This window comes from Bos javanicus, chromosome 1 (assembly GCF_032452875.1).
Source record: "Bos javanicus breed banteng chromosome 1, ARS-OSU_banteng_1.0, whole genome shotgun sequence".
Taxonomy (NCBI): Eukaryota; Metazoa; Chordata; class Mammalia; order Artiodactyla; family Bovidae; genus Bos; species Bos javanicus.
The window spans coordinates 132,193,474-132,202,847 of NC_083868.1; the positions used below are offsets into that span (position 1 = coordinate 132,193,474).

General features: G+C 39.2%; 1 protein-coding gene across 3 annotated transcripts in view; it reads right to left on the reverse strand.

Annotated features, from left to right (window-relative positions):
• Positions 1-9,374, reverse strand: part of SLC35G2 (solute carrier family 35 member G2) — a 36,415-nt gene that overhangs the window by 7,749 nt on the left and 19,292 nt on the right. The window lies entirely within an intron of this gene.

Sequence of the window (9,374 nt, forward strand, 5' to 3'; positions counted from 1 at the left end):
AGTTGAAAATATTAACATTGCATCCCTATCATTTTAGTGGGAATCCTTAGACATAACCCTTATGGTGCCTAAGGCAAATGGCACTTGGTAATAAGAACTTCTTTCTTTAGTTAGCAGACTAACCCCTAAAATAGTAAAAAGTCTTAGATATAAAGCTAGCTAGTGCAACTTGATTATAAGATAGTGATTTAAATGTAGGCATTGATGTGATATTTGACACTCATGAGTCAGACTGGCTTTGAACTAAATATTTATCAGAAACTGATAGGTTACTACCTTATACCTGAGAAGCCAAGTCCTGAGAAACCTTATTACCCTGGAACCCTTGGACAGTCTTGCCCCTGAATGAAAATAAAAAGACCATACCTAACTGGTCACCTGAAAGGGAAGACCCAACAACCATCTTTCTGGGATATTGTGAGATATCACGATATGCATAGGATCTGTGCTATTAAACATACCTTCTGAGACCTACTGAAAGAAGCCATTCTCCCTCCAAACTGATGAAAAAGGGGACCATATTCTGATGCTCCAAAGGCTGTGAGCATGAGTCCACTCATCCTTGTGCTGAACCCTGCCTAGCATAACCTTTAACATCTCTCTTTAAATTCTCTCTCTTCTCCACTGCAACCCATGAGCATCATTTAATTCTGCTTGTATTTTATTAATACTCTTTGAGTCTATATCTTTTTGTAAAAGCCTACTGTTTTAGTGGGAAAAGAACCTCCTTTTAAGCTCCAACCTCTGGAACTAGAAAATTAGTTCTTAAACAAACTAACAAAGTAGGATTTGAAAGACAAGAATGATAAGTGAGAAATAACAGAGTAGAAAGTAAAGAACATGCCCTTTCTTAAATCAGTCACACTTAGGAAGTGAGGGATTTACCATGAAGAAGTAAATGTCTGCCCTTCTTAGAAGGTGTGATAATATTCACATTGTGTGTAAGTAGTAAATGATCAAAATGAAATAAGTCTATAAACAAATCATGAAACTGAACACTTTTATGAAGATGTAAATAAGGGGCTGCAAGAAAAGTTAATTGTATAAGATTTCAAATACTCAGATTATAAAAGAACCAACATAAGCAAATTCAACTAAAGGAGAGAAAAAGAAGATACATACAACCTAGGAATCTCCTATGATAAACCAACTGAATCTCTTGTTGTTGTGTCTAGTCACTAAATCCCATTCAACTCTTTCAAACCCCACAGACTGCAGCACACCAGGCTTTCCTGTCTTTCACTATCTCCTAGAGTTTGCTCAAACTCAAGTCCCTTGAGTCTGTGATGCCATCCAACCATCTCATCCTCTGTTGCCCCTTTCTCCTCCTTCCCTCAATCTTTCCCAGCATCAGGGTCTTTTCCATTGAATTGACTCTTCACATCAAGTGGCCAAAGTATTGGAGTTTCAGCTTCAGCATCAGTATTGCCAATGAATATTCAGGACTGATTCCTTTAGGATTGACTGGTTAGTTCTCCTTGCTGTCCAAGGGACTCTCAAGAGCCTTCTGCAGCACCACAATTTGAAGGCATCAGTTCTTTGGCACTCAGCCTTCTTTATGGTCCAGTTCTCATATCCATACGTGACTACTGGAAAAACCATAACTTTGACTATACAGACCTTTGTTAGCAAAGTAATGTCTCTGTTTTTTAATACATTCTCTAGGTTTGCATAATTTTTCTTCCAGGGAACAAGATCTTTTAATTTCATGTCTTATAGTTATGTACTCTTGCCTGGAAAATCCCATGGACAGAGGAGCCTGGTAGGCTGCAGTCCATGGGGTCGCAAAGAGTCGGACACGACTGAGCGACTTCACTTTCACTTTTCACTTTCATGCATTGGAGAAGGAAATGGCAACTCACTCCAGTGTTCTTGCCTGGAGAATCCCAGGGACAGGGGAGCCTGGTGGGCTGCCGTCTCTGGGGTCGCACAGAGTCGGACACAACTGAAGTGGCCTAGCAGCAGCAGAAATTTACTTGGAGCCCAAGGAACAAAAAAAAATCTGCCACTGTTTACACTTTTTCCCCATCTATTTGCCATGAAGTGATAGGTCTGGATGCCATGATCTTTGTTTTTTGAATGTTGAATTTTAAGCCAGCTTTTTCACTCTCCTCTTTCAGTTTCATCAAGAGGATCTTTAGTTCCTTTTAGCTTAGGGAGGTATCATCTGCATATCTGAGGTTATTGATATTTCTCCCAGCAATCTTGATTCCAGCTTGTGATTCATCCAGCCTGGCATTTAGCATGATGTACTCTGCATTTAAGTTAAATAAGCAGAGTGACAATATATGGCCTTGATATACTCCTTTCCCAATTTTGAACTAGTCCATTATTCCATGTCCGGTTCTAACTGTTGCTACCTGCATACAGGTTTCTCCTCTCAGGAGGCAGGTAAGGTAGCCTTGTATTTCCTTCTCTTTAAGAATTTTCCACAGTTTATTGTGATTCACATAGTCAAAGGATTTAGTGTTGTCAATGAAGCAGGTGTTTTCCTGGAAGTCCCTTGCTTTTTCTATGATCCAACAGATGTTGGCAATTTGATGTCTAGTTCCTCTACATTCTCTAAATCCAGCTTGTATATCTAGGAGTTCTCAGTTCATGTACTGTTGAAGCCTGTCTTGAAGGATTTTGAACATTATTTGCTAGCATGTGAAATGGGCACACTGAATCTCTATAAAAATATAGAAAGACATTTCAAAGAACCTGGACAGAATCATTCTAACTCAAATATATTACTTAGGACAGATCCCTGGGCCAGGAGGATCTCCTGGAGAAGGAAATGGCATTCCATTCCAGTGTTCTTTGTTTTTTCTTTCAAACTTTAAACTTTTTATTTTGTATTGGGGTATAACTGATTAACAGTTGTGGCAGTTTCAGTTTCAGCCATACATATATATGTATCCATTCTCTCCCAAACCCCCATCCCATCCAAGCTGACACATAACATTGGGTAGGGTTTCATGTGCTATAAAATATATCCTTGTTGGTTATCCATTTTGAATACAGCAGTGTATACGTGACCTTCCCAAAGTCCCTAACTATCCCTTCCGCACTGGCAACCATAAGTTTGTTTTCTAAGTCTGTGAGTCTTTCTGTTTTCTAAGCAAGTTCATTTGTAACATTTATTTTTAGATTCCACATGTAAGGGACGTCATACAATATTTCTCCTTCTTTATCTGACTTATTTCACTCAGTATGACACTCTCTAGGTCCATCCACGTTGCTGCAAATGGCATTATTTCATTCTTCTTAATGCCTGAGGAATATTCCATTGCACATATGTACCACATTTTCTTTATCCATTCCTCTGTTGATGGACATTTAGTTTGCTTCCATGTCTTGGCTATTGTAAACAGTGCTGTCATGAATATTGGGGTGCTTGTATCCTTTCATATCATGCTTTTCTCTGGATATATGCTCAGGAGTAGGATTGCAAGGTCATATGGTAGCTCTATTTCTAGTTTTTTTAAGGAACCTCCATCCTGTTCTCCATAATGGCTGTATTAATTTACATTCCCAACAACAGTGTAGGAGGGTTCCTTTCTCTCCATACCCTCTCCAGCATTTGTTTGTGAATTTTTTAATGATAGACATTCTGACTGATGTGAGGCGTCTCATTGTAGTTTTGATTTACATTTCTCTAATAACTAGTGGTGTTGAACATCTTTTCATATGACTATTGGTCATCTGTATATTCTCTTTGGAGAAATGTCTGTTTGGATCTTCTGTCCATTTTTTTTTTAATGGAAACTAAACAATTTTATGTAATCACATTGCTGTGCTCCTATACAGTCAAATGGAAATTCAAAGGACATGATTTTTCTGAATGTTTATTTCAGAAAGTTAGAATTGGATGCCTGAAAACAATAAAACTAATAATATATTAATATATAATGTTAATAACATACAGTTGGTCATTCTTTTTCCTATTCTACCACAGCTAACTGACTGGAAGTCAGTTTTAGTAACTACTACTAACATAAGACCTTCATCAATAAGTGAAGATATATAGGAAAATCCATAATATAACTAAAAAACATCAAAGATAATATGATGATAAAAAAAATACAGTGACATCTTAGTTGGTATAAGAAACAGGATAATTAAGAAAGCAAAGCCCATGATCACATACAGGCCACGGAAGCCTGTGACTGTCACGAGTGTTGACTTCTCCTTTATCTGAGGTTGTAAAAAGTGCTTTGTAAAATCCTGAGGTTTGCAGCAGTTGTAACCTCCTGAAGAGACTTCAATCAAAAGGGTTTCTAGAATATTCTGACGATTTCCATCTACCAGGCTGTGGTGAGCTCAAGCAATACATACTCCAGAGGACAGAAGACAGACATGTTGGGAAGTGGGAATGACTTTTACTGCACTTAGGGAGAAAGGGCATGTTGCTACTCAGCCTAGTACAAGTGTAGAAGCAACACCTCAGTGATTCAACCTTTAAAGACTCTATAAAAATGACAACAACTGGTAGGAATAAACCTTCAGAAGTGCCTTCTCAGACCTCCCGTCATAAGCACGAGCATAATCAAAACACTGAGTTTTCATGGTCTCACACAAAATCAGACTCACTTATGACAATGGCCGGAGAGCCTCCTATAAGACATCGGGGCTGGGATTTACTGTAAGATACACATCGGTTTAGTGCATCACTATGTGTTATGGAAATATGTGTCACTGACAGAGTGAAGGCATATTCTTGAATAACACAGCAAATAACACTACAAATTCAAGGAACATGGACACAATGACAATAGCTAACTTCATGACGGCTACTACTTGGTAGAGCTAGGATTGCCTCTCCCATAAAGTACTTCAATGGCCAGCTGGGATATTAGCCATTAGTTTCTCACTGTAATTCTCACTTAGAAACCGAATCTAATACTTTCCATGTTTACTAGCACAAGAACAGTGAAAAATCCTTGTAGAAGAAAGCCAGACAGACATGCTTCTGTTTTATCACAGAAGCTGCCTAGGACCGGTCCTGCTCACAGACAGATTGCTAATTCCAAATTTATTGACAGTTATGCAGATATTCTTTACCAGTTGAGCCACCAGGGAAGCCCTCATAGCTCAGTTGGTAAAGAATCTGCCTGCGATACAGGAGACCCCGGTTTGATTCCTGGGTCGGGAAGATCCCCTGGAGAAGGGATCCAAGGAGTAAGCGTCTTCTAATTTCATGGCTGCAGTCACCATCTGCAATGATTTGGGAGCCCAAAAAAATAAAGTTTGACACTGTGTCCACTGTTTCCCCATCTATTTCCCATGAAGTGATGGGACCAGATGCCATGATCTTCGTTTTCTGAATGTTGAGCTTTAAGCCAACTTTTTCACTCTCCACTTTCACTTTCATCAAGAGGCTTTTGAGTTCCTCTTCACTTTCTGCCATAAGGGTGGTGTCATCTGCATTTCTGAGGTTATTGATATTTCTCCCGGCAATCTTGATTCCAGCTTGTGTTTCTTCCAGTCCAGCATTTCTCATGATGTACTCTGCATATAAGTTAAATAAGCAAGGTGACAATATACAGCCTTGATGTACTCTTTTTCCTATTTGGAACCAATCTGTTGTTCCATGTCCAGTTCTAACTGTTGCTTCCTGACCTGCATATAGATTTCTCAAGAGGCAGGTCAGGTGGTCTGGTATTCCCATCTCTTGAAGAATTTTCCACAGTTTATTGTATCCACACAGTCAAAGGCTTTGGCATAGTCAATAAAGCAGAAATAGATGTTTTTCTGGAACTCTCTTGCTTTTTCCATGATCCAGCGGATGTTGGCAATTTGATCTCTGGTTCCTCTGCCTTTTCTAAAACCAGCTTGAACATCAGGAAGTTCACGGTTCACGTATTGCTGAAGCCTGGCTTGGAGAATTTTGAGCATTACTTTACTAGCATGTGAGATGAGTGCAATTGTGCAGTATTCCCCAATGTAATTGGTATTACATTAGAATTGTAATACCAATTGGAGTTACCAATTGGAATTACAATTGGAATTACCAATTGGAATTACAATTGGAATACCAATTATAATTGGAATTACAATTGGAATACCAATGTAATTGGTATTCCCCAATGTAGTACAATATAAATACTCACTCATACATATATGACTCTTTGTGGCCCAACGGACTGTAGCCCTCCAGGCTCCTCTGTCCATGGAATTTCCCAGGCAAAAATACTGGAGCAAGCTGTTTCCTACTCCAGGGGATCTTCCCAACCCAGGGATCAAATCCCGGTCTCCTGAATCTCCTATGTCGCCTTCATTCATAGGTGAGTTCTTTACCACTGGGCTTCCCTTGTGGCTCAGCTGGTAAAGAATCCGCCTGCAATGTGGGAGACCTGGGTTTGATCCCTGGGTTGGGAAGATCCCCTGGAGAAGAGAAAAACTACCCACTCCAGTATTCTGGCCTGGAGAATTCCATGGACAGTCCATGGAGTCACAAAGAGTTGGACACGACTGAGCAAGTTTCGCTCACCTCACTTTCACTTTACCACTAATGCCACCTGGGAACAAAAGTGGTATCAAACACTGTATCCTACTTTATAACTCCCCCCCTTACTTATCAGTTCATTGTAAACATTTTTCCACGTCATTGAATGTCATTTTTAATGGCCAGTTACTATGTACCCAATATTGGGTTCTGAACACAACAGGTCAGTCATTAACTTCAGCTTTATGACAGCTGAAAGGCAAATGAGATGACCAACTGCTGCTGATCTTTTATGCAGGGTAGATCTATAACTGCCCCAGGAAAAGGCACAGATAACAATATTGAAGTTTTCTCATTGACTATAAATGAGGAAACAGTTTTTGATGGCCAGGGGAAGATTGTGAAAGAATAAATAGGAGATAAGTCAAGAGGATTCGTGTTTCTCTTTTTGTTCCCTGTTCAAATGTCGTCTATGGAGAGAAACTGGCTGAGACAAGTAGTGAAATAAAGTGTCTTCATTCATTTTTTGTGTTTATTTGGGATCAATACACTGTTTGATTTTGAAAAACTTTGAGGTAACCATCCAATTAGAGTTAAAGGAAAAATGAAACCACAGGAAATATCAAGCACAGATGCTTCCAAGTATCTGGGAAGTACTCTTTTGGATTGCTTGGTCCTGAATATAGTTCTAGGTTCTCTAATTATAAAGATATGTTTATTTAGCCTCTATTCTGTGGCAGGCATATACTAAGAACTTTACCATTTAAAGGTCAAGTAAATTCTGTGAAGTAGGTTATAATCTCTATTCTGTACATAAGGAAATAGGTTCTGAGAGATTAGATAATTTGCCAGTTAGTGGGTGACATAACTAGTTAATGCTAGAGACAAGATTCATATCAAGGTCTGCCTTCCCAAGCCCTTTCTTCTATGTTACTCTATTAAGTAACCATTCATGGTAGGCAGAGTAATGCCCCCCACCTCATCCTAACTGCCAGAACATTACCTTATATGACAAAGGGGAATTAAGGTTGCAGATGGAGTTATAGTTGTTAATCAATTGACCTTAAAATAGGGAGGCCATCCTGGATTATCTAGTTGGGCCCATTGTAATCACAAGTGTCCTTAAAAGTGGAAAACAGAGACAGAGAAGGTGTGTCAACAGAGGCAAAGTCAGAGTGATGCAATGTGAGGACTCAGCCTGTTGTTGCTAACATTGGAGATAGAAGGCAATCATGAACCAAGAGATGTGGGCAGCCTCTAGAAGCTAGAAAAGGCAAGGAAGTGAATCCTTCCCTAGAACATCCAGAAAGGGATATACCCTGCCAACACCTGGGTTAAGCCCAGTGACACCTGAACTGGACCTCTGACTCACAGAACTGCCAGATAATAAATTCATGTTGTTTTGAGCCACCAAGTTTGTGGTACTTTGTTACAGCAGCAAACAGAAAACTCATTCACCATCATTTTGTGAATATCTAAAGATCAGATTTGTATTCTTAGAGAAGACCCACACATTTAGTTGTTGTTGTTCATTTGCTACTTCCTGCATGTAAATCCATGATTTTCCCCAGAAAAGAGTTCTTAAGATCTAGAAAAGTGTTGGATGAGAGTACAAAGTTCTGGGTCAAGTGACATGGACAAGATTATTTCAACCTGAGATAGAAAAATGTCTACTATCTATTTACTACTATGGCTTGCTTACTCCTGTGATACTGTTTGAGACATCTGCTTTTAAGAACCTCGTGGATCATCTAGGGGAAAAAGTGAATTATAAAACACCTCTCAAGGGCTCAGTAAACTGCCTTGTTGGATGTAGTCATTAAATACTGAGTCAGAACTTTGGTTGGATACCACAGATAAGACTTTGGAGTAATAAACAGTGCTGGACAACAGGTCTACCAATTCTTGAGGCAGAAGATCTGAACCTGAATTCTACCTCTATTACTTTCTACCTGTGCATATATAGTGTAATCTTCCTAAACATCCATTTTTTCATCAAGATGGGCTCATATTACCAGCTTGGAAAGGTTTTTAATAAGGACTTAGTAAAAAGATAGATCTAAAGCATCTAGAACAAGGAATTCCCTGGTGGTGCAGTGGATAGGAATCTGCCTGCCAGTGAAGGGACGTGAGTTCAATCCCTGGTCCACAAGCCGCAGAGCAACTGAGCCTGTGCACCATAATTACTGAGCGTGTGCTATAGAGCCAGTAAGCCACAAATACTGAACCTCCATGCTGCAACTCGTGAAGCCCATTTGCATACGGCCTGTGCTCTGGTGACAAGAGAAGCCACCACAGTGAAAAGCCCATGCACTGCAACTAGAGAAAGCTGGCACACAGCCACAAAGACCTGTCACAACCAAAAGCAAACAAATAAAAATTTTTTTAATTAAAAAAAAATTTTTTTAAAGCATCTAGAACAATACCTGGCACATAGCAGCCAATAACTATTAGCTTACTTCCTTCATGTTACCGAAATGCTATAAAGGTTTTGTGTTTTTTTTTTTTTAACCAGCAGAGAGGAAATGCTTATTTTCCTCTATGATCTGTTTTTATTGCAAGAAGGCTTACATATAGTTTATAAATTTCTAGATTAGGAACTTTTTTTAAAGGATATAAACATTCATTCTAGGAAATGTGCCTGGAGGCCCAGATTGAAATCTGTTCCTCCAGCCCTTCCAATGATTTTAGAGGCTTCTGATCCCTTGTGTTATCTCTAACTGATTCAAAGAGCTAGAGTGATTTTTGTAATCTGTAACTACACCCTGCCAGATACACAGATGCACTGTGTATTACACCATGAGATATGTAAAACTGAATCCTGTCAGTCAAGGAACTTCTTCTGCTTATTCTGCTTTTAACAACATAGATGCTAACAAAGCATTAATATTTTGGAATTTATGGAAGAGTATTCACTCATACATAATGCCAATGTAATGAACCA